Source organism: Phalangium opilio, unplaced genomic scaffold, assembly GCF_054372755.1.
Source record: "Phalangium opilio isolate 3A_F unplaced genomic scaffold, DU_Popi_V2 ptg000105l_1, whole genome shotgun sequence".
Lineage (NCBI taxonomy): Eukaryota > Metazoa > Arthropoda > Arachnida > Opiliones > Phalangiidae > Phalangium > Phalangium opilio.
In genome coordinates this window covers 8,389,982-8,403,431 of record NW_028324207.1, presented here as the reverse complement: position 1 = coordinate 8,403,431, position 13,450 = coordinate 8,389,982, and the positions used below count along the sequence as shown (strand labels likewise).

The following is a 13,450-nucleotide window of genomic DNA, read 5'->3' as shown; positions in this document are numbered from 1 at the left end:
CTCTTGGACAAGCGTACAAACGTGTCCCAGTAGTGTAGTGGATAGCACATTGGACTCCTAATCCAAAGGTCCTGGGTTCGATCCCCAGCTGGGATAACGATTGTACTTTTATTTGAAATATGAAATTGTTTATGAATTCGGAGAGATATTGGACAAAATAACAAACGTGTCCCAGTAGTGTAGTGGATAGCACATTGGACTCCTAATCCAAAGATCCTGGGTTCGATCCCCAGCTGGGATAACGTTTGTACTTTTATTTGAAATATGAAATTGTTTATGAATTCGGAAAACTCTTTGGCAAAGTAACAAACGTGTCCCAGTAGTGTAGTGGATAGCACATTGGACTCCTAAAACAAAGGTCCTGGGTTCGATCCCCAGCTGGGATAACGATTGTACTTTTATTTGAAATATGAAATTGTTTATGAATTCGGAAAACTCTTTCACAAGCGTTCAAACGTGTCCCAGTAGTGTAGTGGATAGCACATTGGACTCCTAATCCAAAGGTCCTGGGTTCGATTCCCAGCTGGGATAACGATTGTACTTTTATTTCAAATATGAAATTGTTTATGAATTCTGAAAACTCTTGGACAAGCGTACAAACGTGTCCCAGTAGTGTAGTGGATAGCACATTGGACTCCTAATCCAAAGGTCCTGGGTTCGATCCCCAGCTGGGATAACGATTGTACTTTTATTTGAAATATGAAATTGTTTATGAATTCTGAAAACTCTTGGACAAGCGTACAAACGTGTCCCAGTAGTGTAGTGGATAGCACATTGGACTCCTAATCCAAAGGTCCTGGGTTCGATCCCCAGCTGGGATAACGATTGTACTTTTATTTGAAATATGAAATTGTTTATGAATTCGGAAAGATATTGGACAAAATAACAAACGTGTCCCAGTAGTGTAGTGGATAGCACATTGGACTCCTAATCCAAAGATCCTGGGTTCGATCCCCAGCTGGGATAACGTTTGTACTTTTATTTGAAATATGAAATTGTTTATGAATTCGGAAAACTCTTTGGCAAAGTAACAAACGTGTCCCAGTAGTGTAGTGGATAGCACATTGGACTCCTAATCCAAAGGTCTTGGGTTCGATCCCCAGCTGGGATAACGATTGTACTTTCATTTGAAATGTGAAATTGTTTATGAATTCGGAAAACTCTTTCACAAGCGTTCAAACGTGTCCCAGTAGTGTAGTGGATAGCACATTGGACTCCTAATCCAAAGGTCCTGGGTTCGATCCCCAGCTGGGATAACGATTGTACTTTTATTTGAAATATGAAATTGTTTAAGAATTCGGAAAACTCTTTGGCAAAGTAACAAACGTGTCCCAGTAGTGTAGTGGATAGCACATTGGACTCCTAATCCAAAGGTCCTGGGTTCGATCCCCAGCTGTGATAACAATTGTACATTTATTTGAAATATGAAATTGTTTATGAATTCGGAAAACTCTTTGGCAAAGTAACAAACGTGTCCCAGTAGTGTAGTGGATAGCACATTGGACTCCTAATCCAAAGGTCCTGGATTCGATCTCCAGCTGGGATAACGATTGTACTTTTATTTGAAATATGAAATTGTTTATGAATTCGGAAAGATCTTGGACAAAATTACAAACGTGTCCCAGTAGTGTAGTGGATAGCACATTGGACTCCTAATCCAAAGGTCCTGGGTTCGATCCCCAGCTGGGATAACGATTGTACTTTTATTTGAAATATGAAATTGTTTATGAATTCGGAAAACTCTTTGGCAAAGTAACAAACGTGTCCCAGTAGTGTAGTGGATCGCACATTGGACTCCTAATCCAAAGGTCCTGGGTTCGATCCCCAGCTGGGATAAAGATTGTACTTTCATTTGAAATATGAAATTGTTTATGAATTCGGAAAACTCTTTCACAAGCGTTCAAACGTGTCCCAGTAGTGTAGTGGATAGCACATTGGACTCCCAATCCAAAGGTCCTGGGTTCGATCCCCAGCTGGGATAACGATTGTACTTTTATTTCAAATATGAAATTGTTTATGAATTCTGAAAACTCTTGGACAAGCGTACAAACGTGTCCCAGTAGTGTAGTGGATAGCACATTGGACTCCTAATCCAAAGGTCCTGGGTTCGATCCCCAGCTGGGATAACGATTGTACTTTTATTTCAAATATGAAATTGTTTATGAATTCTGAAAACTCTTGGACAAGCGTACAAACGTGTCCCAGTAGTGTAGTGGATAGCACATTGGACTCCTAATCCAAAGGTCCTGGGTTCGATCCCCAGCTGGGATAACGATTGTACTTTTATTTGAAATATGAAATTGTTTATGAATTCGGAAAGATATTGGACAAAATAACCAACGTGTCCCAGTAGTGTAGTGGATAGCACATTGGACTCCTAATCCAAAGATCCTGGGTTCGATCCCCAGCTGGGATAACGTTTGTACTTTTATTTGAAATATGAAATTGTTTATGAATTCGGAAAACTCTTTGGCAAAGTAACAAACGTGTCCCAGTAGTGTAGTGGATAGCACATTGGACTCCTAAAACAAAGGTCCTGGGTTCGATCCCCAGCTGGGATAACGATTGTACTTTTATTTGAAATATGAAATTGTTTATGAATTCGGAAAACTCTTTCACAAGCGTTCAAACGTTTCCCAGTAGTGTAGTGGATAGCACATTGGACTCCTAATCCAAAGGTCCTGGGTTCGATCCCCAGCTGGGATAACGATTGTACTTTTATTTCAAATATGAAATTGTTTATGAATTCTGAAAACTCTTGGACAAGCGTACAAACGTGTCCCAGTAGTGTAGTGGATAGCACATTGGACTCCTAATCCAAAGGTCCTGGGTTCGATCCCCAGCTGGGATAACGATTGTACTTTTATTTGAAATATGAAATTGTTTATGAATTCTGAAAACTCTTGGACAAGCGTACAAACGTGTCCCAGTAGTGTAGTGGATAGCACATTGGACTCCTAATCCAAAGGTCCTGGGTTCGATCCCCAGCTGGGATAACGATTGTACTTTTATTTGAAATATGAAATTGTTTATGAATTCGGAAAGATATTGGACAAAGTAACAAACGTGTCCCAGTAGTGTAGTGGATAGCACATTGGACTCCTAATCCAAAGGTCTTGGGTTCGATCCCCAGCTGGGATAACGATTGTACTTTCATTTGAAATGTGAAATTGTTTATGAATTCGGAAAACTCTTTCACAAGCGTTCAAACGTGTCCCAGTAGTGTAGTGGATAGCACATTGGACTCCTAATCCAAAGGTCCTGGGTTCGATCCCCAGCTGTGATAACAATTGTACTTTTATTTGAAATATGAAATTGTTTATGAATTCGGAAAACTCTTTGGCAAAGTAACAAACGTGTCCCAGTAGTGTAGTGGATAGCACATTGGACTCCTAATCCAAAGGTCCTGGATTCGATCTCCAGCTGGCATAACGATTGTACTTTTATTTGAAATATGAAATTGTTTATGAATTCGGAAAGATCTTGGACAAAATAACAAACGTGTCTTAGTAGTGTAGTGGATAGCACATTGGACTCCTAATCCAAAGGTCCTGGGTTCGATCCCCAGCTGGGATAACGATTGTACTTTTATTTGAAATATGAAATTGTTTATGAATTCGGAAAACTCTTTGGCAAAGTAACAAACGTGTCCCAGTAGTGTAGTGGATAGCACATTGGACTCCTAATCCAAAGGTCCTGGATTCGATCTCCAGCTGGGATAACGATTGTACTTTTATTTGAAATATGAAATTGTTTATGAATTCGGAAAGATCTTGGACAAAATTACAAACGTGTCCCAGTAGTGTAGTGGATAGCACATTGGACTCCTAATCCAAAGGTCCTGGGTTCGATCCCCAGCTGGGATAACGATTGTACTTTTATTTGAAATATGAAATTGTTTATGAATTCGGAAAACTCTTTGGCAAAGTAACAAACGTGTCCCAGTAGTGTAGTGGATCGCACATTGGACTCCTAATCCAAAGGTCCTGGGTTCGATCCCCAGCTGGGATAAAGATTGTACTTTCATTTGAAATATGAAATTGTTTATGAATTCGGAAAACTCTTTCACAAGCGTTCAAACGTGTCCCAGTAGTGTAGTGGATAGCACATTGGACTCCTAATCCAAAGGTCCTGGGTTCGATCCCCAGCTGGGATAACGATTGTACTTTTATTTCAAATATGAAATTGTTTATGAATTCTGAAAACTCTTGGACAAGCGTACAAACGTGTCCCAGTAGTGTAGTGGATAGCACATTGGACTCCTAATCCAAAGGTCCTGGGTTCGATCCCCAGCTGGGATAACGGTTGTACTTTTATTTCAAATATGAAATTGTTTATGAATTCTGAAAACTCTTGGACAAGCGTACAAACGTGTCCCAGTAGTGTAGTGGATAGCACATTGGACTCCTAATCCAAAGGTCCTGGGTTCGATCCCCAGCTGGGATAACGATTGTACTTTTATTTGAAATATGAAATTGTTTATGAATTCGGAAAGATATTGGACAAAATAACAAACGTGTCCCAGTAGTGTAGTGGATAGCACATTGGACTCCTAATCCAAAGATCCTGGGTTCGATCCCCAGCTGGGATAACGTTTGTACTTTTATTTGAAATATGAAATTGTTTATGAATTCGGAAAACTCTTTGGCAAAGTAACAAACGTGTCCCAGTAGTGTAGTGGATAGCACATTGGACTCCTAAAACAAAGGTCCTGGGTTCGATCCCCAGCTGGGATAACGATTGTACTTTTATTTGAAATATGAAATTGTTTATGAATTCGGAAAACTCTTTCACAAGCGTTCAAACGTGTCCCAGTAGTGTAGTGGATAGCACATTGGACTCCTAATCCAAAGGTCCTGGGTTCGATCCCCAGCTGGGATAACGATTGTACTTTTATTTCAAATATGAAATTGTTTATGAATTCTGAAAACTCTTGGACAAGCGTACAAACGTGTCCTAGTAGTGTAGTGGATAGCACATTGGACTCCTAATCCAAAGGTCCTGGGTTCGATCCCCAGCTGGGATAACGATTGTACTTTTATTTGAAATATGAAATTGTTTATGAATTCTGAAAACTCTTGGACAAGCGTACAAACGTGTCCCAGTAGTGTAGTGGATAGCACATTGGACTCCTAATCCAAAGGTCCTGGGTTCGATCCCCAGCTGGGATAACGATTGTACTTTTATTTGAAATATGAAATTGTTTATGAATTCGGAAAGATATTGGACAAAATAACAAACGTGTCCCAGTAGTGTAGTGGATAGCACATTGGACTCCTAATCCAAAGATCCTGGGTTCGATCCCCAGCTGGGATAACGTTTGTACTTTTATTTGAAATATGAAATTGTTTATGAATTCGGAAAACTCTTTGGCAAAGTAACAAACGTGTCCCAGTAGTGTAGTGGATAGCACATTGGACTCCTAATCCAAAGGTCTTGGGTTCGATCCCCAGCTGGGATAACGATTGTACTTTCATTTGAAATGTGAAATTGTTTATGAATTCGGAAAACTCTTTCACAAGCGTTCAAACGTGTCCCAGTAGTGTAGTGGATAGCACATTGGACTCCTAATCCAAAGGTCCTGGGTTCGATCCCCAGCTGGGATAACGATTGTACTTTTATTTGAAATATGAAATTGTTTAAGAATTCGGAAAACTCTTTGGCAAAGTAACAAACGTGTCCCAGTAGTGTAGTGGATAGCACATTGGACTCCTAATCCAAAGGTCCTGGGTTCGATCCCCAGCTGTGATAACAATTGTACTTTTATTTGAAATATGAAATTGTTTATGAATTCGGAAAACTCTTGGACAAGCGTACAAACGTGTCCCAGTAGTGTAGTGGATAGCACATTGGACTCCTAATCCAAAGGTCCTGGATTCGATCTCCAGCTGGGATAACGATTGTACTTTTATTTGAAATATGAAATTGTTTATGAATTCGGAAAGATCTTGGACAAAATTACAAACGTGTCCCAGTAGTGTAGTGGATAGCACATTGGACTCCTAATCCAAAGGTCCTGGGTTCGATCCCCAGCTGGGATAACGATTGTACTTTTATTTGAAATATGAAATTGTTTATGAATTCTGAAAACTCTTGGACAAGCGTACAAACGTGTCCCAGTAGTGTAGTGGATAGCACATTGGACTCCTAATCCAAAGGTCCTGGGTTCGATCCCCAGCTGGGATAACGATTGTACTTTTATTTGAAATATGAAATTGTTTATGAATTCGGAAAGATATTGGACAAAGTAACAAACGTGTCCCAGTAGTGTAGTGGATAGCACATTGGACTCCTAATCCGAAGGTCTTGGGTTCGATCCCCAGCTGGGATAACGATTGTACTTTCATTTGAAATGTGAAATTGTTTATGAATTCGGAAAACTCTTTCACAAGCGTTCAAACGTGTCCCAGTAGTGTAGTGGATAGCACATTGGACTCCTAATCCAAAGGTCCTGGGTTCGATCCCCAGCTGTGATAACAATTGTACTTTTATTTGAAATATGAAATTGTTTATGAATTCGGAAAACTCTTTGGCAAAGTAACAAACGTGTCCCAGTAGTGTAGTGGATAGCACATTGGACTCCTAATCCAAAGGTCCTGGATTCGATCTCCAGCTGGCATAACGATTGTACTTTTATTTGAAATATGAAATTGTTTATGAATTCGGAAAGATCTTGGACAAAATAACAAACGTGTCTTAGTAGTGTAGTGGATAGCACATTGGACTCCTAATCCAAAGGTCCTGGGTTCGATCCCCAGCTGGGATAACGATTGTACTTTGATTTGAAATATGAAATTGTTTATGAATTCGGAAAACTCTTTGGCAAAGTAACAAACGTGTCCCAGTAGTGTAGTGGATAGCACATTGGACTCCTAATCCAAAGGTCCTGGATTCGATCTCCAGCTGGGATAACGATTGTACTTTTATTTGAAATATGAAATTGTTTATGAATTCGGAAAGATATTGGACAAAATAACAAACGTGTCCCAGTAGTGTAGTGGATAGCACATTGGACTCCTAATCCAAAGATCCTGGGTTCGATCCCCAGCTGGGATAACGTTTGTACTTTTATTTGAAATATGAAATTGTTTATGAATTCGGAAAACTCTTTGGCAAAGTAACAAACGTGTCCCAGTAGTGTAGTGGATAGCACATTGGACTCCTAAAACAAAGGTCCTGGGTTCGATCCCCAGCTGGGATAACGATTGTACTTTTATTTGAAATATGAAATTGTTTATGAATTCGGAAAACTCTTTCACAAGCGTTCAAACGTGTCCCAGTAGTGTAGTGGATAGCACATTGGACTCCTAATCCAAAGGTCCTGGGTTCGATCCCCAGCTGGGATAACGATTGTACTTTTATTTCAAATATGAAATTGTTTATGAATTCTGAAAACTCTTGGACAAGCGTACAAACGTGTCCCAGTAGTGTAGTGGATAGCACATTGGACTCCTAATCCAAAGGTCCTGGGTTCGATCCCCAGCTGGGATAACGATTGTACTTTTATTTGAAATATGAAATTGTTTATGAATTCTGAAAACTCTTGGACAAGCGTACAAACGTGTCCCAGTAGTGTAGTGGATAGCACATTGGACTCCTAATCCAAAGGTCCTGGGTTCGATCCCCAGCTGGGATAACGATTGTACTTTTATTTGAAATATGAAATTGTTTATGAATTCGGAAAGATATTGGACAAAATAACAAACGTGTCCCAGTAGTGTAGTGGATAGCACATTGGACTCCTAATCCAAAGGTTCTGGGTTCGATCCCCAGCTGGGATAACGATTGTACTTTTATTTGAAATATGAAATTGTTTATGAATTCGGAAAACTCTTTCACAAGCGTTCAAACGTGTCCCAGTAGTGTAGTGGATAGCACATTGGACTCCTAATCCAAAGGTCCTGGGTTCGATCCCCAGCTGGGATAACGATTGTACTTTTATTTCAAATATGAAATTGTTTATGAATTCTGAAAACTCTTGGACAAGCGTACAAACGTGTCCCAGTAGTGTAGTGGATAGCACATTGGACTCCTAATCCAAAGGTCCTGGGTTCGATCCCCAGCTGGGATAACGATTGTACTTTTATTTGAAATATGAAATTGTTTATGAATTCTGAAAACTCTTGGACAAGCGTACAAACGTGTCCCAGTAGTGTAGTGGATAGCACATTGGACTCCTAATCCAAAGGTCCTGGGTTCGATCCCCAGCTGGGATAACGATTGTACTTTTATTTGAAATATGAAATTGTTTATGAATTCGGAAAGATATTGGACAAAATAACAAACGTGTCCCAGTAGTGTAGTGGATAGCACATTGGACTCCTAATCCAAAGATCCTGGGTTCGATCCCCAGCTGGGATAACGTTTGTACTTTTATTTGAAATATGAAATTGTTTATGAATTCGGAAAACTCTTTGGCAAAGTAACAAACGTGTCCCAGTAGTGTAGTGGATAGCACATTGGACTCCTAATCCAAAGGTCTTGGGTTCGATCCCCAGCTGGGATAACGATTGTACTTTCATTTGAAATGTGAAATTGTTTATGAATTCGGAAAACTCTTTCACAAGCGTTCAAACGTGTCCCAGTAGTGTAGTGGATAGCACATTGGACTCCTAATCCAAAGGTCCTGGGTTCGATCCCCAGCTGGGATAACGATTGTACTTTTATTTGAAATATGAAATTGTTTAAGAATTCGGAAAACTCTTTGGCAAAGTAACAAACGTGTCCCAGTAGTGTAGTGGATAGCACATTGGACTCCTAATCCAAAGGTCCTGGGTTCGATCCCCAGCTGTGATAACAATTGTACTTTTATTTGAAATATGAAATTGTTTATGAATTCGGAAAACTCTTTGGCAAAGTAACAAACGTGTCCCAGTAGTGTAGTGGATAGCACATTGGACTCCTAATCCAAAGGTCCTGGATTCGATCTCCAGCTGGGATAACGATTGTACTTTTATTTGAAATATGAAATTGTTTATGAATTCGGAAAGATCTTGGACAAAATTACAAACGTGTCCCAGTAGTGTAGTGGATAGCACATTGGACTCCTAATCCAAAGGTCTTGGGTTCGATCCCCAGCTGGGATAACGATTGTACTTTCATTTGAAATGTGAAATTGTTTATGAATTCGGAAAACTCTTTCACAAGCGTTCAAACGTGTCCCAGTAGTGTAGTGGATAGCACATTGGACTCCTAATCCAAAGGTCCTGGGTTCGATCCCCAGCTGGGATAACGATTGTACTTTTATTTGAAATATGAAATTGTTTAAGAATTCGGAAAACTCTTTGGCAAAGTAACAAACGTGTCCCAGTAGTGTAGTGGATAGCACATTGGACTCCTAATCCAAAGGTCCTGGGTTCGATCCCCAGCTGGGATAACGATTGTACTTTTATTTGAAATATGAAATTGTTTATGAATTCGGAAAACTCTTTGGCAAAGTAACAAACGTGTCCCAGTAGTGTAGTGGATCGCACATTGGACTCCTAATCCAAAGGTCCTGGGTTCGATCCCCAGCTGGGATAAAGATTGTACTTTCATTTGAAATATGAAATTGTTTATGAATTCGGAAAACTCTTTCACAAGCGTTCAAACGTGTCCCAGTAGTGTAGTGGATAGCACATTGGACTCCCAATCCAAAGGTCCTGGGTTCGATCCCCAGCTGGGATAACGATTGTACTTTTATTTCAAATATGAAATTGTTTATGAATTCTGAAAACTCTTGGACAAGCGTACAAACGTGTCCCAGTAGTGTAGTGGATAGCACATTGGACTCCTAATCCAAAGGTCCTGGGTTCGATCCCCAGCTGGGATAACGATTGTACTTTTATTTGAAATATGAAATTGTTTATGAATTCTGAAAACTCTTGGACAAGCGTACAAACGTGTCCCAGTAGTGTAGTGGATAGCACATTGGACTCCTAATCCAAAGGTCCTGGGTTCGATCCCCAGCTGGGATAACGATTGTACTTTTATTTGAAATATGAAATTGTTTATGAATTCGGAAAGATATTGGACAAAATAACAAACGTGTCCCAGTAGTGTAGTGGATAGCACATTGGACTCCTAATCCAAAGATCCTGGGTTCGATCCCCAGCTGGGATAACGTTTGTACTTTTATTTGAAATATGAAATTGTTTATGAATTCGGAAAACTCTTTGGCAAAGTAACAAACGTGTCCCAGTAGTGTAGTGGATAGCACATTGGACTCCTAAAACAAAGGTCCTGGGTTCGATCCCCAGCTGGGATAACGATTGTACTTTTATTTGAAATATGAAATTGTTTATGAATTCGGAAAACTCTTTCACAAGCGTTCAAACGTGTCCCAGTAGTGTAGTGGATAGCACATTGGACTCCTAATCCAAAGGTCCTGGGTTCGATCCCCAGCTGGGATAACGATTGTACTTTTATTTGAAATATGAAATTGTTTATGAATTCTGAAAACTCTTGGACAAGCGTACAAACGTGTCCCAGTAGTGTAGTGGATAGCACATTGGACTCCTAATCCAAAGGTCCTGGGTTCGATCCCCAGCTGGGATAACGATTGTACTTTTATTTGAAATATGAAATTGTTTATGAATTCGGAAAGATATTGGACAAAATAACAAACGTGTCCCAGTAGTGTAGTGGATAGCACATTGGACTCCTAATCCAAAGATCCTGGGTTCGATCCCCAGCTGGGATAACGTTTGTACTTTTATTTGAAATATGAAATTGTTTATGAATTCGGAAAACTCTTTGGCAAAGTAACAAACGTGTCCCAGTAGTGTAGTGGATAGCACATTGGACTCCTAATCCAAAGGTCTTGGGTTCGATCCCCAGCTGGGATAACGATTGTACTTTCATTTGAAATGTGAAATTGTTTATGAATTCGGAAAACTCTTTCACAAGCGTTCAAACGTGTCCCAGTAGTGTAGTGGATAGCACATTGGACTCCTACTCCAAAGGTCCTGGGTTCGATCCCCAGCTGGGATAACGATTGTACTTTTATTTGAAATATGAAATTGTTTAAGAATTCGGAAAACTCTTTGGCAAAGTAACAAACGTGTCCCAGTAGTGTAGTGGATAGCACATTGGACTCCTAATCCAAAGGTCCTGGGTTCGATCCCCAGCTGTGATAACAATTGTACTTTTATTTGAAATATGAAATTGTTTATGAATTCGGAAAACTCTTTGGCAAAGTAACAATCGTGTCCCAGTAGTGTAGTGGATAGCACATTGGACTCCTAATCCAAAGGTCCTGGATTCGATCTCCAGCTGGCATAACGATTGTACTTTTATTTGAAATATGAAATTGTTTATGAATTCGGAAAGATCTTGGACAAAATAACAAACGTGTCTTAGTAGTGTAGTGGATAGCACATTGGACTCCTAATCCAAAGGTCCTGGGTTCGATCCCCAGCTGGGATAACGATTGTACTTTTATTTGAAATATGAAATTGTTTATGAATTCGGAAAACTCTTTGGCAAAGTAACAAACGTGTCCCAGTAGTGTAGTGGATAGCACATTGGACTCCTAATCCAAAGGTCCTGGATTCGATCTCCAGCTGGGATAACGATTGTACTTTTATTTGAAATATGAAATTGTTTATGAATTCGGAAAGATCTTGGACAAAATTACAAACGTGTCCCAGTAGTGTAGTGGATAGCACATTGGACTCCTAATCCAAAGGTCCTGGGTTCGATCCCCAGCTGGGATAACGATTGTACTTTTATTTGAAATATGAAATTGTTTATGAATTCGGAAAACTCTTTGGCAAAGTAACAAACGTGTCCCAGTAGTGTAGTGGATCGCACATTGGACTCCTAATCCAAAGGTCCTGGGTTCGATCCCCAGCTGGGATAAAGATTGTACTTTCATTTGAAATATGAAATTGTTTATGAATTCGGAAAACTCTTTCACAAGCGTTCAAACGTGTCCCAGTAGTGTAGTGGATAGCACATTGGACTCCTAATCCAAAGGTCCTGGGTTCGATCCCCAGCTGGGATAACGATTGTACTTTTATTTCAAATATGAAATTGTTTATGAATTCTGAAAACTCTTGGACAAGCGTACAAACGTGTCCCAGTAGTGTAGTGGATAGCACATTGGACTCCTAATCCAAAGGTCCTGGGTTCGATCCCCAGCTGGGATAACGATTGTACTTTTATTTGAAATATGAAATTGTTTATGAATTCTGAAAACTCTTGGACAAGCGTACAAACGTGTCCCAGTAGTGTAGTGGATAGCACATTGGACTCCTAATCCAAAGGTCCTGGGTTCGATCCCCAGCTGGGATAACGATTGTACTTTTATTTGAAATATGAAATTGTTTATGAATTCGGAAAGATATTGGACAAAATAACAAACGTGTCCCAGTAGTGTAGTGGATAGCACATTGGACTCCTAATCCAAAGATCCTGGGTTCGATCCCCAGCTGGGATAACGTTTGTACTTTTATTTGAAATATGAAATTGTTTATGAATTCGGAAAACTCTTTGGCAAAGTACCAAACGTGTCCCAGTAGTGTAGTGGATAGCACATTGGACTCCTAAACCAAAGGTCCTGGGTTCGATCCCCAGCTGGGATAACGATTGTACTTTTATTTGAAATATGAAATTGTTTATGAATTCGGAAAACTCTTTGGCAAAGTAACAAACGTGTCCCAGTAGTGTAGTGGATAGCACATTGGACTCCTAATCCAAAGGTCCTGGATTCGATCTCCAGCTGGGATAACGATTGTACTTTTATTTGAAATATGAAATTGTTTATGAATTCGGAAAGATCTTGGACAAAATAACAAACGTGTCTCAGTAGTGTAGTGGATAGCACATTGGACTCCTAATCCAAAGGTCCTGGGTTCGATCCACAGCTGGGATAACGATTGTACTTTTATTTGAAATATGAAATTGTTTATGAATTCGGAAAACTCTTTCACAAGCGTTCAAACGTGTCCCAGTAGTGTAGTGGATAGCACATTGGACTCCTAATCCAAAGGTCCTGGGTTCGATCCCCAGCTGGGATAACGATTGTACTTTTATTTGAAATATGAAATTGTTTATGAATTCTGAAAACTCTTGGACAAGCGTACAAACGTGTCCCAGTAGTGTAGTGGATAGCACATTGGACACCTAATCCAAAGGTCCTGGGTTCGATCCCCAGCTGGGATAACAATTGTACTTTTATTTGAAATATGAAATTGTTTATGAATTCGGAAAACTCTTTGGCAAAGTAACAAACGTGTCCCAGTAGTGTAGTGGATAGCACATTGGACTCCTAATCCAAAGGTCCTGGATTCGATCTCCAGCTGGGATAACGATTGTACTTTTATTTGAAATATGAAATTGTTTATGAATTCGGAAAGATCTTGGACAAAATAACAAACGTGTCTCAGTAGTGTAGTGGATAGCACATTGGACTCCTAATCCAAAGGTCCTGGGTTCGATCCACAGCTGGGATAACGATTGTACTTTT

At 39.8% G+C, this 13,450-nt stretch overlaps 93 non-coding genes across 93 annotated transcripts; all 93 read left to right on the top strand.

The window, feature by feature from the left end:
* The first annotated feature begins 23 nt into the window (after nucleotides 1–23).
* TRNAR-CCU (transfer RNA arginine (anticodon CCU)) lies at nucleotides 24–96 on the top strand. The gene has a single exon. It is a non-coding gene; the product is annotated as a tRNA-Arg (tRNA).
* A 72-nt stretch (nucleotides 97–168) lies between these two features.
* Nucleotides 169–241, top strand: TRNAR-CCU (transfer RNA arginine (anticodon CCU)). Its single transcript has one exon. It is a non-coding gene; the product is annotated as a tRNA-Arg (tRNA).
* A 72-nt stretch (nucleotides 242–313) lies between these two features.
* Nucleotides 314–386, top strand: TRNAR-CCU (transfer RNA arginine (anticodon CCU)). The gene has a single exon. It is a non-coding gene; the product is annotated as a tRNA-Arg (tRNA).
* A 72-nt stretch (nucleotides 387–458) lies between these two features.
* Nucleotides 459–531, top strand: TRNAR-CCU (transfer RNA arginine (anticodon CCU)). Its single transcript has one exon. It is a non-coding gene; the product is annotated as a tRNA-Arg (tRNA).
* A 72-nt stretch (nucleotides 532–603) lies between these two features.
* Nucleotides 604–676, top strand: TRNAR-CCU (transfer RNA arginine (anticodon CCU)). The gene has a single exon. It is a non-coding gene; the product is annotated as a tRNA-Arg (tRNA).
* Nucleotides 677–748: 72 nt separating this feature from the next.
* On the top strand, nucleotides 749–821 carry TRNAR-CCU (transfer RNA arginine (anticodon CCU)). The gene has a single exon. It is a non-coding gene; the product is annotated as a tRNA-Arg (tRNA).
* Nucleotides 822–893: 72 nt separating this feature from the next.
* On the top strand, nucleotides 894–966 carry TRNAR-CCU (transfer RNA arginine (anticodon CCU)). Its single transcript has one exon. It is a non-coding gene; the product is annotated as a tRNA-Arg (tRNA).
* Nucleotides 967–1,038: 72 nt separating this feature from the next.
* On the top strand, nucleotides 1,039–1,111 carry TRNAR-CCU (transfer RNA arginine (anticodon CCU)). Its single transcript has one exon. It is a non-coding gene; the product is annotated as a tRNA-Arg (tRNA).
* Nucleotides 1,112–1,183: 72 nt separating this feature from the next.
* TRNAR-CCU (transfer RNA arginine (anticodon CCU)) lies at nucleotides 1,184–1,256 on the top strand. Its single transcript has one exon. It is a non-coding gene; the product is annotated as a tRNA-Arg (tRNA).
* Nucleotides 1,257–1,328: 72 nt separating this feature from the next.
* TRNAR-CCU (transfer RNA arginine (anticodon CCU)) lies at nucleotides 1,329–1,401 on the top strand. The gene has a single exon. It is a non-coding gene; the product is annotated as a tRNA-Arg (tRNA).
* Nucleotides 1,402–1,473: 72 nt separating this feature from the next.
* Nucleotides 1,474–1,546, top strand: TRNAR-CCU (transfer RNA arginine (anticodon CCU)). Its single transcript has one exon. It is a non-coding gene; the product is annotated as a tRNA-Arg (tRNA).
* Nucleotides 1,547–1,618: 72 nt separating this feature from the next.
* Nucleotides 1,619–1,691, top strand: TRNAR-CCU (transfer RNA arginine (anticodon CCU)). Its single transcript has one exon. It is a non-coding gene; the product is annotated as a tRNA-Arg (tRNA).
* Nucleotides 1,692–1,763: 72 nt separating this feature from the next.
* TRNAR-CCU (transfer RNA arginine (anticodon CCU)) lies at nucleotides 1,764–1,836 on the top strand. Its single transcript has one exon. It is a non-coding gene; the product is annotated as a tRNA-Arg (tRNA).
* A 72-nt stretch (nucleotides 1,837–1,908) lies between these two features.
* TRNAG-CCC (transfer RNA glycine (anticodon CCC)) lies at nucleotides 1,909–1,981 on the top strand. Its single transcript has one exon. It is a non-coding gene; the product is annotated as a tRNA-Gly (tRNA).
* A 72-nt stretch (nucleotides 1,982–2,053) lies between these two features.
* TRNAR-CCU (transfer RNA arginine (anticodon CCU)) lies at nucleotides 2,054–2,126 on the top strand. The gene has a single exon. It is a non-coding gene; the product is annotated as a tRNA-Arg (tRNA).
* A 72-nt stretch (nucleotides 2,127–2,198) lies between these two features.
* TRNAR-CCU (transfer RNA arginine (anticodon CCU)) lies at nucleotides 2,199–2,271 on the top strand. Its single transcript has one exon. It is a non-coding gene; the product is annotated as a tRNA-Arg (tRNA).
* Nucleotides 2,272–2,343: 72 nt separating this feature from the next.
* Nucleotides 2,344–2,416, top strand: TRNAR-CCU (transfer RNA arginine (anticodon CCU)). The gene has a single exon. It is a non-coding gene; the product is annotated as a tRNA-Arg (tRNA).
* Nucleotides 2,417–2,488: 72 nt separating this feature from the next.
* On the top strand, nucleotides 2,489–2,561 carry TRNAR-CCU (transfer RNA arginine (anticodon CCU)). The gene has a single exon. It is a non-coding gene; the product is annotated as a tRNA-Arg (tRNA).
* A 72-nt stretch (nucleotides 2,562–2,633) lies between these two features.
* TRNAR-CCU (transfer RNA arginine (anticodon CCU)) lies at nucleotides 2,634–2,707 on the top strand. Its single transcript has one exon. It is a non-coding gene; the product is annotated as a tRNA-Arg (tRNA).
* A 71-nt stretch (nucleotides 2,708–2,778) lies between these two features.
* Nucleotides 2,779–2,851, top strand: TRNAR-CCU (transfer RNA arginine (anticodon CCU)). Its single transcript has one exon. It is a non-coding gene; the product is annotated as a tRNA-Arg (tRNA).
* A 72-nt stretch (nucleotides 2,852–2,923) lies between these two features.
* On the top strand, nucleotides 2,924–2,996 carry TRNAR-CCU (transfer RNA arginine (anticodon CCU)). Its single transcript has one exon. It is a non-coding gene; the product is annotated as a tRNA-Arg (tRNA).
* A 72-nt stretch (nucleotides 2,997–3,068) lies between these two features.
* TRNAR-CCU (transfer RNA arginine (anticodon CCU)) lies at nucleotides 3,069–3,141 on the top strand. The gene has a single exon. It is a non-coding gene; the product is annotated as a tRNA-Arg (tRNA).
* A 72-nt stretch (nucleotides 3,142–3,213) lies between these two features.
* TRNAR-CCU (transfer RNA arginine (anticodon CCU)) lies at nucleotides 3,214–3,286 on the top strand. The gene has a single exon. It is a non-coding gene; the product is annotated as a tRNA-Arg (tRNA).
* Nucleotides 3,287–3,358: 72 nt separating this feature from the next.
* Nucleotides 3,359–3,431, top strand: TRNAR-CCU (transfer RNA arginine (anticodon CCU)). Its single transcript has one exon. It is a non-coding gene; the product is annotated as a tRNA-Arg (tRNA).
* Nucleotides 3,432–3,503: 72 nt separating this feature from the next.
* On the top strand, nucleotides 3,504–3,576 carry TRNAR-CCU (transfer RNA arginine (anticodon CCU)). The gene has a single exon. It is a non-coding gene; the product is annotated as a tRNA-Arg (tRNA).
* A 72-nt stretch (nucleotides 3,577–3,648) lies between these two features.
* TRNAR-CCU (transfer RNA arginine (anticodon CCU)) lies at nucleotides 3,649–3,721 on the top strand. Its single transcript has one exon. It is a non-coding gene; the product is annotated as a tRNA-Arg (tRNA).
* A 72-nt stretch (nucleotides 3,722–3,793) lies between these two features.
* Nucleotides 3,794–3,866, top strand: TRNAR-CCU (transfer RNA arginine (anticodon CCU)). The gene has a single exon. It is a non-coding gene; the product is annotated as a tRNA-Arg (tRNA).
* A 72-nt stretch (nucleotides 3,867–3,938) lies between these two features.
* TRNAR-CCU (transfer RNA arginine (anticodon CCU)) lies at nucleotides 3,939–4,011 on the top strand. Its single transcript has one exon. It is a non-coding gene; the product is annotated as a tRNA-Arg (tRNA).
* Nucleotides 4,012–4,083: 72 nt separating this feature from the next.
* TRNAR-CCU (transfer RNA arginine (anticodon CCU)) lies at nucleotides 4,084–4,156 on the top strand. The gene has a single exon. It is a non-coding gene; the product is annotated as a tRNA-Arg (tRNA).
* Nucleotides 4,157–4,228: 72 nt separating this feature from the next.
* On the top strand, nucleotides 4,229–4,301 carry TRNAR-CCU (transfer RNA arginine (anticodon CCU)). Its single transcript has one exon. It is a non-coding gene; the product is annotated as a tRNA-Arg (tRNA).
* A 72-nt stretch (nucleotides 4,302–4,373) lies between these two features.
* On the top strand, nucleotides 4,374–4,446 carry TRNAR-CCU (transfer RNA arginine (anticodon CCU)). Its single transcript has one exon. It is a non-coding gene; the product is annotated as a tRNA-Arg (tRNA).
* A 72-nt stretch (nucleotides 4,447–4,518) lies between these two features.
* TRNAR-CCU (transfer RNA arginine (anticodon CCU)) lies at nucleotides 4,519–4,591 on the top strand. The gene has a single exon. It is a non-coding gene; the product is annotated as a tRNA-Arg (tRNA).
* Nucleotides 4,592–4,663: 72 nt separating this feature from the next.
* On the top strand, nucleotides 4,664–4,736 carry TRNAR-CCU (transfer RNA arginine (anticodon CCU)). Its single transcript has one exon. It is a non-coding gene; the product is annotated as a tRNA-Arg (tRNA).
* Nucleotides 4,737–4,808: 72 nt separating this feature from the next.
* TRNAR-CCU (transfer RNA arginine (anticodon CCU)) lies at nucleotides 4,809–4,881 on the top strand. Its single transcript has one exon. It is a non-coding gene; the product is annotated as a tRNA-Arg (tRNA).
* A 72-nt stretch (nucleotides 4,882–4,953) lies between these two features.
* TRNAR-CCU (transfer RNA arginine (anticodon CCU)) lies at nucleotides 4,954–5,026 on the top strand. The gene has a single exon. It is a non-coding gene; the product is annotated as a tRNA-Arg (tRNA).
* A 72-nt stretch (nucleotides 5,027–5,098) lies between these two features.
* TRNAR-CCU (transfer RNA arginine (anticodon CCU)) lies at nucleotides 5,099–5,171 on the top strand. The gene has a single exon. It is a non-coding gene; the product is annotated as a tRNA-Arg (tRNA).
* A 72-nt stretch (nucleotides 5,172–5,243) lies between these two features.
* Nucleotides 5,244–5,316, top strand: TRNAR-CCU (transfer RNA arginine (anticodon CCU)). Its single transcript has one exon. It is a non-coding gene; the product is annotated as a tRNA-Arg (tRNA).
* A 72-nt stretch (nucleotides 5,317–5,388) lies between these two features.
* On the top strand, nucleotides 5,389–5,461 carry TRNAR-CCU (transfer RNA arginine (anticodon CCU)). The gene has a single exon. It is a non-coding gene; the product is annotated as a tRNA-Arg (tRNA).
* Nucleotides 5,462–5,533: 72 nt separating this feature from the next.
* Nucleotides 5,534–5,606, top strand: TRNAR-CCU (transfer RNA arginine (anticodon CCU)). The gene has a single exon. It is a non-coding gene; the product is annotated as a tRNA-Arg (tRNA).
* Nucleotides 5,607–5,678: 72 nt separating this feature from the next.
* Nucleotides 5,679–5,751, top strand: TRNAR-CCU (transfer RNA arginine (anticodon CCU)). The gene has a single exon. It is a non-coding gene; the product is annotated as a tRNA-Arg (tRNA).
* Nucleotides 5,752–5,823: 72 nt separating this feature from the next.
* On the top strand, nucleotides 5,824–5,896 carry TRNAR-CCU (transfer RNA arginine (anticodon CCU)). The gene has a single exon. It is a non-coding gene; the product is annotated as a tRNA-Arg (tRNA).
* A 72-nt stretch (nucleotides 5,897–5,968) lies between these two features.
* On the top strand, nucleotides 5,969–6,041 carry TRNAR-CCU (transfer RNA arginine (anticodon CCU)). The gene has a single exon. It is a non-coding gene; the product is annotated as a tRNA-Arg (tRNA).
* A 72-nt stretch (nucleotides 6,042–6,113) lies between these two features.
* TRNAR-CCU (transfer RNA arginine (anticodon CCU)) lies at nucleotides 6,114–6,186 on the top strand. Its single transcript has one exon. It is a non-coding gene; the product is annotated as a tRNA-Arg (tRNA).
* A 72-nt stretch (nucleotides 6,187–6,258) lies between these two features.
* TRNAR-CCU (transfer RNA arginine (anticodon CCU)) lies at nucleotides 6,259–6,331 on the top strand. Its single transcript has one exon. It is a non-coding gene; the product is annotated as a tRNA-Arg (tRNA).
* Nucleotides 6,332–6,403: 72 nt separating this feature from the next.
* TRNAR-CCU (transfer RNA arginine (anticodon CCU)) lies at nucleotides 6,404–6,476 on the top strand. The gene has a single exon. It is a non-coding gene; the product is annotated as a tRNA-Arg (tRNA).
* A 72-nt stretch (nucleotides 6,477–6,548) lies between these two features.
* TRNAR-CCU (transfer RNA arginine (anticodon CCU)) lies at nucleotides 6,549–6,621 on the top strand. The gene has a single exon. It is a non-coding gene; the product is annotated as a tRNA-Arg (tRNA).
* A 72-nt stretch (nucleotides 6,622–6,693) lies between these two features.
* Nucleotides 6,694–6,766, top strand: TRNAR-CCU (transfer RNA arginine (anticodon CCU)). Its single transcript has one exon. It is a non-coding gene; the product is annotated as a tRNA-Arg (tRNA).
* A 72-nt stretch (nucleotides 6,767–6,838) lies between these two features.
* TRNAR-CCU (transfer RNA arginine (anticodon CCU)) lies at nucleotides 6,839–6,911 on the top strand. The gene has a single exon. It is a non-coding gene; the product is annotated as a tRNA-Arg (tRNA).
* A 72-nt stretch (nucleotides 6,912–6,983) lies between these two features.
* TRNAR-CCU (transfer RNA arginine (anticodon CCU)) lies at nucleotides 6,984–7,056 on the top strand. The gene has a single exon. It is a non-coding gene; the product is annotated as a tRNA-Arg (tRNA).
* Nucleotides 7,057–7,128: 72 nt separating this feature from the next.
* On the top strand, nucleotides 7,129–7,201 carry TRNAR-CCU (transfer RNA arginine (anticodon CCU)). Its single transcript has one exon. It is a non-coding gene; the product is annotated as a tRNA-Arg (tRNA).
* Nucleotides 7,202–7,273: 72 nt separating this feature from the next.
* TRNAR-CCU (transfer RNA arginine (anticodon CCU)) lies at nucleotides 7,274–7,346 on the top strand. Its single transcript has one exon. It is a non-coding gene; the product is annotated as a tRNA-Arg (tRNA).
* A 72-nt stretch (nucleotides 7,347–7,418) lies between these two features.
* TRNAR-CCU (transfer RNA arginine (anticodon CCU)) lies at nucleotides 7,419–7,491 on the top strand. The gene has a single exon. It is a non-coding gene; the product is annotated as a tRNA-Arg (tRNA).
* Nucleotides 7,492–7,563: 72 nt separating this feature from the next.
* On the top strand, nucleotides 7,564–7,636 carry TRNAR-CCU (transfer RNA arginine (anticodon CCU)). The gene has a single exon. It is a non-coding gene; the product is annotated as a tRNA-Arg (tRNA).
* Nucleotides 7,637–7,708: 72 nt separating this feature from the next.
* On the top strand, nucleotides 7,709–7,781 carry TRNAR-CCU (transfer RNA arginine (anticodon CCU)). The gene has a single exon. It is a non-coding gene; the product is annotated as a tRNA-Arg (tRNA).
* Nucleotides 7,782–7,853: 72 nt separating this feature from the next.
* On the top strand, nucleotides 7,854–7,926 carry TRNAR-CCU (transfer RNA arginine (anticodon CCU)). Its single transcript has one exon. It is a non-coding gene; the product is annotated as a tRNA-Arg (tRNA).
* A 72-nt stretch (nucleotides 7,927–7,998) lies between these two features.
* On the top strand, nucleotides 7,999–8,071 carry TRNAR-CCU (transfer RNA arginine (anticodon CCU)). Its single transcript has one exon. It is a non-coding gene; the product is annotated as a tRNA-Arg (tRNA).
* Nucleotides 8,072–8,143: 72 nt separating this feature from the next.
* TRNAR-CCU (transfer RNA arginine (anticodon CCU)) lies at nucleotides 8,144–8,216 on the top strand. Its single transcript has one exon. It is a non-coding gene; the product is annotated as a tRNA-Arg (tRNA).
* A 72-nt stretch (nucleotides 8,217–8,288) lies between these two features.
* On the top strand, nucleotides 8,289–8,361 carry TRNAR-CCU (transfer RNA arginine (anticodon CCU)). The gene has a single exon. It is a non-coding gene; the product is annotated as a tRNA-Arg (tRNA).
* Nucleotides 8,362–8,433: 72 nt separating this feature from the next.
* Nucleotides 8,434–8,506, top strand: TRNAR-CCU (transfer RNA arginine (anticodon CCU)). Its single transcript has one exon. It is a non-coding gene; the product is annotated as a tRNA-Arg (tRNA).
* A 72-nt stretch (nucleotides 8,507–8,578) lies between these two features.
* Nucleotides 8,579–8,651, top strand: TRNAR-CCU (transfer RNA arginine (anticodon CCU)). The gene has a single exon. It is a non-coding gene; the product is annotated as a tRNA-Arg (tRNA).
* Nucleotides 8,652–8,723: 72 nt separating this feature from the next.
* TRNAR-CCU (transfer RNA arginine (anticodon CCU)) lies at nucleotides 8,724–8,796 on the top strand. Its single transcript has one exon. It is a non-coding gene; the product is annotated as a tRNA-Arg (tRNA).
* A 72-nt stretch (nucleotides 8,797–8,868) lies between these two features.
* Nucleotides 8,869–8,941, top strand: TRNAR-CCU (transfer RNA arginine (anticodon CCU)). The gene has a single exon. It is a non-coding gene; the product is annotated as a tRNA-Arg (tRNA).
* A 72-nt stretch (nucleotides 8,942–9,013) lies between these two features.
* Nucleotides 9,014–9,086, top strand: TRNAR-CCU (transfer RNA arginine (anticodon CCU)). Its single transcript has one exon. It is a non-coding gene; the product is annotated as a tRNA-Arg (tRNA).
* Nucleotides 9,087–9,158: 72 nt separating this feature from the next.
* On the top strand, nucleotides 9,159–9,231 carry TRNAR-CCU (transfer RNA arginine (anticodon CCU)). Its single transcript has one exon. It is a non-coding gene; the product is annotated as a tRNA-Arg (tRNA).
* A 72-nt stretch (nucleotides 9,232–9,303) lies between these two features.
* On the top strand, nucleotides 9,304–9,376 carry TRNAR-CCU (transfer RNA arginine (anticodon CCU)). The gene has a single exon. It is a non-coding gene; the product is annotated as a tRNA-Arg (tRNA).
* Nucleotides 9,377–9,448: 72 nt separating this feature from the next.
* On the top strand, nucleotides 9,449–9,521 carry TRNAR-CCU (transfer RNA arginine (anticodon CCU)). The gene has a single exon. It is a non-coding gene; the product is annotated as a tRNA-Arg (tRNA).
* A 72-nt stretch (nucleotides 9,522–9,593) lies between these two features.
* TRNAG-CCC (transfer RNA glycine (anticodon CCC)) lies at nucleotides 9,594–9,666 on the top strand. The gene has a single exon. It is a non-coding gene; the product is annotated as a tRNA-Gly (tRNA).
* A 72-nt stretch (nucleotides 9,667–9,738) lies between these two features.
* Nucleotides 9,739–9,811, top strand: TRNAR-CCU (transfer RNA arginine (anticodon CCU)). Its single transcript has one exon. It is a non-coding gene; the product is annotated as a tRNA-Arg (tRNA).
* Nucleotides 9,812–9,883: 72 nt separating this feature from the next.
* TRNAR-CCU (transfer RNA arginine (anticodon CCU)) lies at nucleotides 9,884–9,956 on the top strand. The gene has a single exon. It is a non-coding gene; the product is annotated as a tRNA-Arg (tRNA).
* Nucleotides 9,957–10,028: 72 nt separating this feature from the next.
* On the top strand, nucleotides 10,029–10,101 carry TRNAR-CCU (transfer RNA arginine (anticodon CCU)). The gene has a single exon. It is a non-coding gene; the product is annotated as a tRNA-Arg (tRNA).
* Nucleotides 10,102–10,173: 72 nt separating this feature from the next.
* TRNAR-CCU (transfer RNA arginine (anticodon CCU)) lies at nucleotides 10,174–10,246 on the top strand. The gene has a single exon. It is a non-coding gene; the product is annotated as a tRNA-Arg (tRNA).
* A 72-nt stretch (nucleotides 10,247–10,318) lies between these two features.
* Nucleotides 10,319–10,391, top strand: TRNAR-CCU (transfer RNA arginine (anticodon CCU)). The gene has a single exon. It is a non-coding gene; the product is annotated as a tRNA-Arg (tRNA).
* Nucleotides 10,392–10,463: 72 nt separating this feature from the next.
* Nucleotides 10,464–10,536, top strand: TRNAR-CCU (transfer RNA arginine (anticodon CCU)). Its single transcript has one exon. It is a non-coding gene; the product is annotated as a tRNA-Arg (tRNA).
* Nucleotides 10,537–10,608: 72 nt separating this feature from the next.
* TRNAR-CCU (transfer RNA arginine (anticodon CCU)) lies at nucleotides 10,609–10,681 on the top strand. Its single transcript has one exon. It is a non-coding gene; the product is annotated as a tRNA-Arg (tRNA).
* Nucleotides 10,682–10,753: 72 nt separating this feature from the next.
* On the top strand, nucleotides 10,754–10,826 carry TRNAR-CCU (transfer RNA arginine (anticodon CCU)). The gene has a single exon. It is a non-coding gene; the product is annotated as a tRNA-Arg (tRNA).
* Nucleotides 10,827–10,898: 72 nt separating this feature from the next.
* Nucleotides 10,899–10,971, top strand: TRNAR-CCU (transfer RNA arginine (anticodon CCU)). Its single transcript has one exon. It is a non-coding gene; the product is annotated as a tRNA-Arg (tRNA).
* A 72-nt stretch (nucleotides 10,972–11,043) lies between these two features.
* TRNAR-CCU (transfer RNA arginine (anticodon CCU)) lies at nucleotides 11,044–11,116 on the top strand. Its single transcript has one exon. It is a non-coding gene; the product is annotated as a tRNA-Arg (tRNA).
* Nucleotides 11,117–11,188: 72 nt separating this feature from the next.
* TRNAR-CCU (transfer RNA arginine (anticodon CCU)) lies at nucleotides 11,189–11,261 on the top strand. Its single transcript has one exon. It is a non-coding gene; the product is annotated as a tRNA-Arg (tRNA).
* Nucleotides 11,262–11,333: 72 nt separating this feature from the next.
* Nucleotides 11,334–11,406, top strand: TRNAR-CCU (transfer RNA arginine (anticodon CCU)). Its single transcript has one exon. It is a non-coding gene; the product is annotated as a tRNA-Arg (tRNA).
* Nucleotides 11,407–11,478: 72 nt separating this feature from the next.
* Nucleotides 11,479–11,551, top strand: TRNAR-CCU (transfer RNA arginine (anticodon CCU)). Its single transcript has one exon. It is a non-coding gene; the product is annotated as a tRNA-Arg (tRNA).
* Nucleotides 11,552–11,623: 72 nt separating this feature from the next.
* Nucleotides 11,624–11,696, top strand: TRNAR-CCU (transfer RNA arginine (anticodon CCU)). The gene has a single exon. It is a non-coding gene; the product is annotated as a tRNA-Arg (tRNA).
* A 72-nt stretch (nucleotides 11,697–11,768) lies between these two features.
* TRNAR-CCU (transfer RNA arginine (anticodon CCU)) lies at nucleotides 11,769–11,841 on the top strand. The gene has a single exon. It is a non-coding gene; the product is annotated as a tRNA-Arg (tRNA).
* A 72-nt stretch (nucleotides 11,842–11,913) lies between these two features.
* Nucleotides 11,914–11,986, top strand: TRNAR-CCU (transfer RNA arginine (anticodon CCU)). Its single transcript has one exon. It is a non-coding gene; the product is annotated as a tRNA-Arg (tRNA).
* A 72-nt stretch (nucleotides 11,987–12,058) lies between these two features.
* Nucleotides 12,059–12,131, top strand: TRNAR-CCU (transfer RNA arginine (anticodon CCU)). The gene has a single exon. It is a non-coding gene; the product is annotated as a tRNA-Arg (tRNA).
* Nucleotides 12,132–12,203: 72 nt separating this feature from the next.
* Nucleotides 12,204–12,276, top strand: TRNAR-CCU (transfer RNA arginine (anticodon CCU)). The gene has a single exon. It is a non-coding gene; the product is annotated as a tRNA-Arg (tRNA).
* A 72-nt stretch (nucleotides 12,277–12,348) lies between these two features.
* Nucleotides 12,349–12,421, top strand: TRNAR-CCU (transfer RNA arginine (anticodon CCU)). The gene has a single exon. It is a non-coding gene; the product is annotated as a tRNA-Arg (tRNA).
* Nucleotides 12,422–12,493: 72 nt separating this feature from the next.
* Nucleotides 12,494–12,566, top strand: TRNAR-CCU (transfer RNA arginine (anticodon CCU)). Its single transcript has one exon. It is a non-coding gene; the product is annotated as a tRNA-Arg (tRNA).
* Nucleotides 12,567–12,638: 72 nt separating this feature from the next.
* On the top strand, nucleotides 12,639–12,711 carry TRNAR-CCU (transfer RNA arginine (anticodon CCU)). Its single transcript has one exon. It is a non-coding gene; the product is annotated as a tRNA-Arg (tRNA).
* Nucleotides 12,712–12,783: 72 nt separating this feature from the next.
* TRNAR-CCU (transfer RNA arginine (anticodon CCU)) lies at nucleotides 12,784–12,856 on the top strand. Its single transcript has one exon. It is a non-coding gene; the product is annotated as a tRNA-Arg (tRNA).
* Nucleotides 12,857–12,928: 72 nt separating this feature from the next.
* TRNAR-CCU (transfer RNA arginine (anticodon CCU)) lies at nucleotides 12,929–13,001 on the top strand. Its single transcript has one exon. It is a non-coding gene; the product is annotated as a tRNA-Arg (tRNA).
* Nucleotides 13,002–13,073: 72 nt separating this feature from the next.
* TRNAR-CCU (transfer RNA arginine (anticodon CCU)) lies at nucleotides 13,074–13,146 on the top strand. Its single transcript has one exon. It is a non-coding gene; the product is annotated as a tRNA-Arg (tRNA).
* Nucleotides 13,147–13,218: 72 nt separating this feature from the next.
* TRNAR-CCU (transfer RNA arginine (anticodon CCU)) lies at nucleotides 13,219–13,291 on the top strand. The gene has a single exon. It is a non-coding gene; the product is annotated as a tRNA-Arg (tRNA).
* A 72-nt stretch (nucleotides 13,292–13,363) lies between these two features.
* On the top strand, nucleotides 13,364–13,436 carry TRNAR-CCU (transfer RNA arginine (anticodon CCU)). Its single transcript has one exon. It is a non-coding gene; the product is annotated as a tRNA-Arg (tRNA).
* Nucleotides 13,437–13,450: the final 14 nt, after the last annotated feature.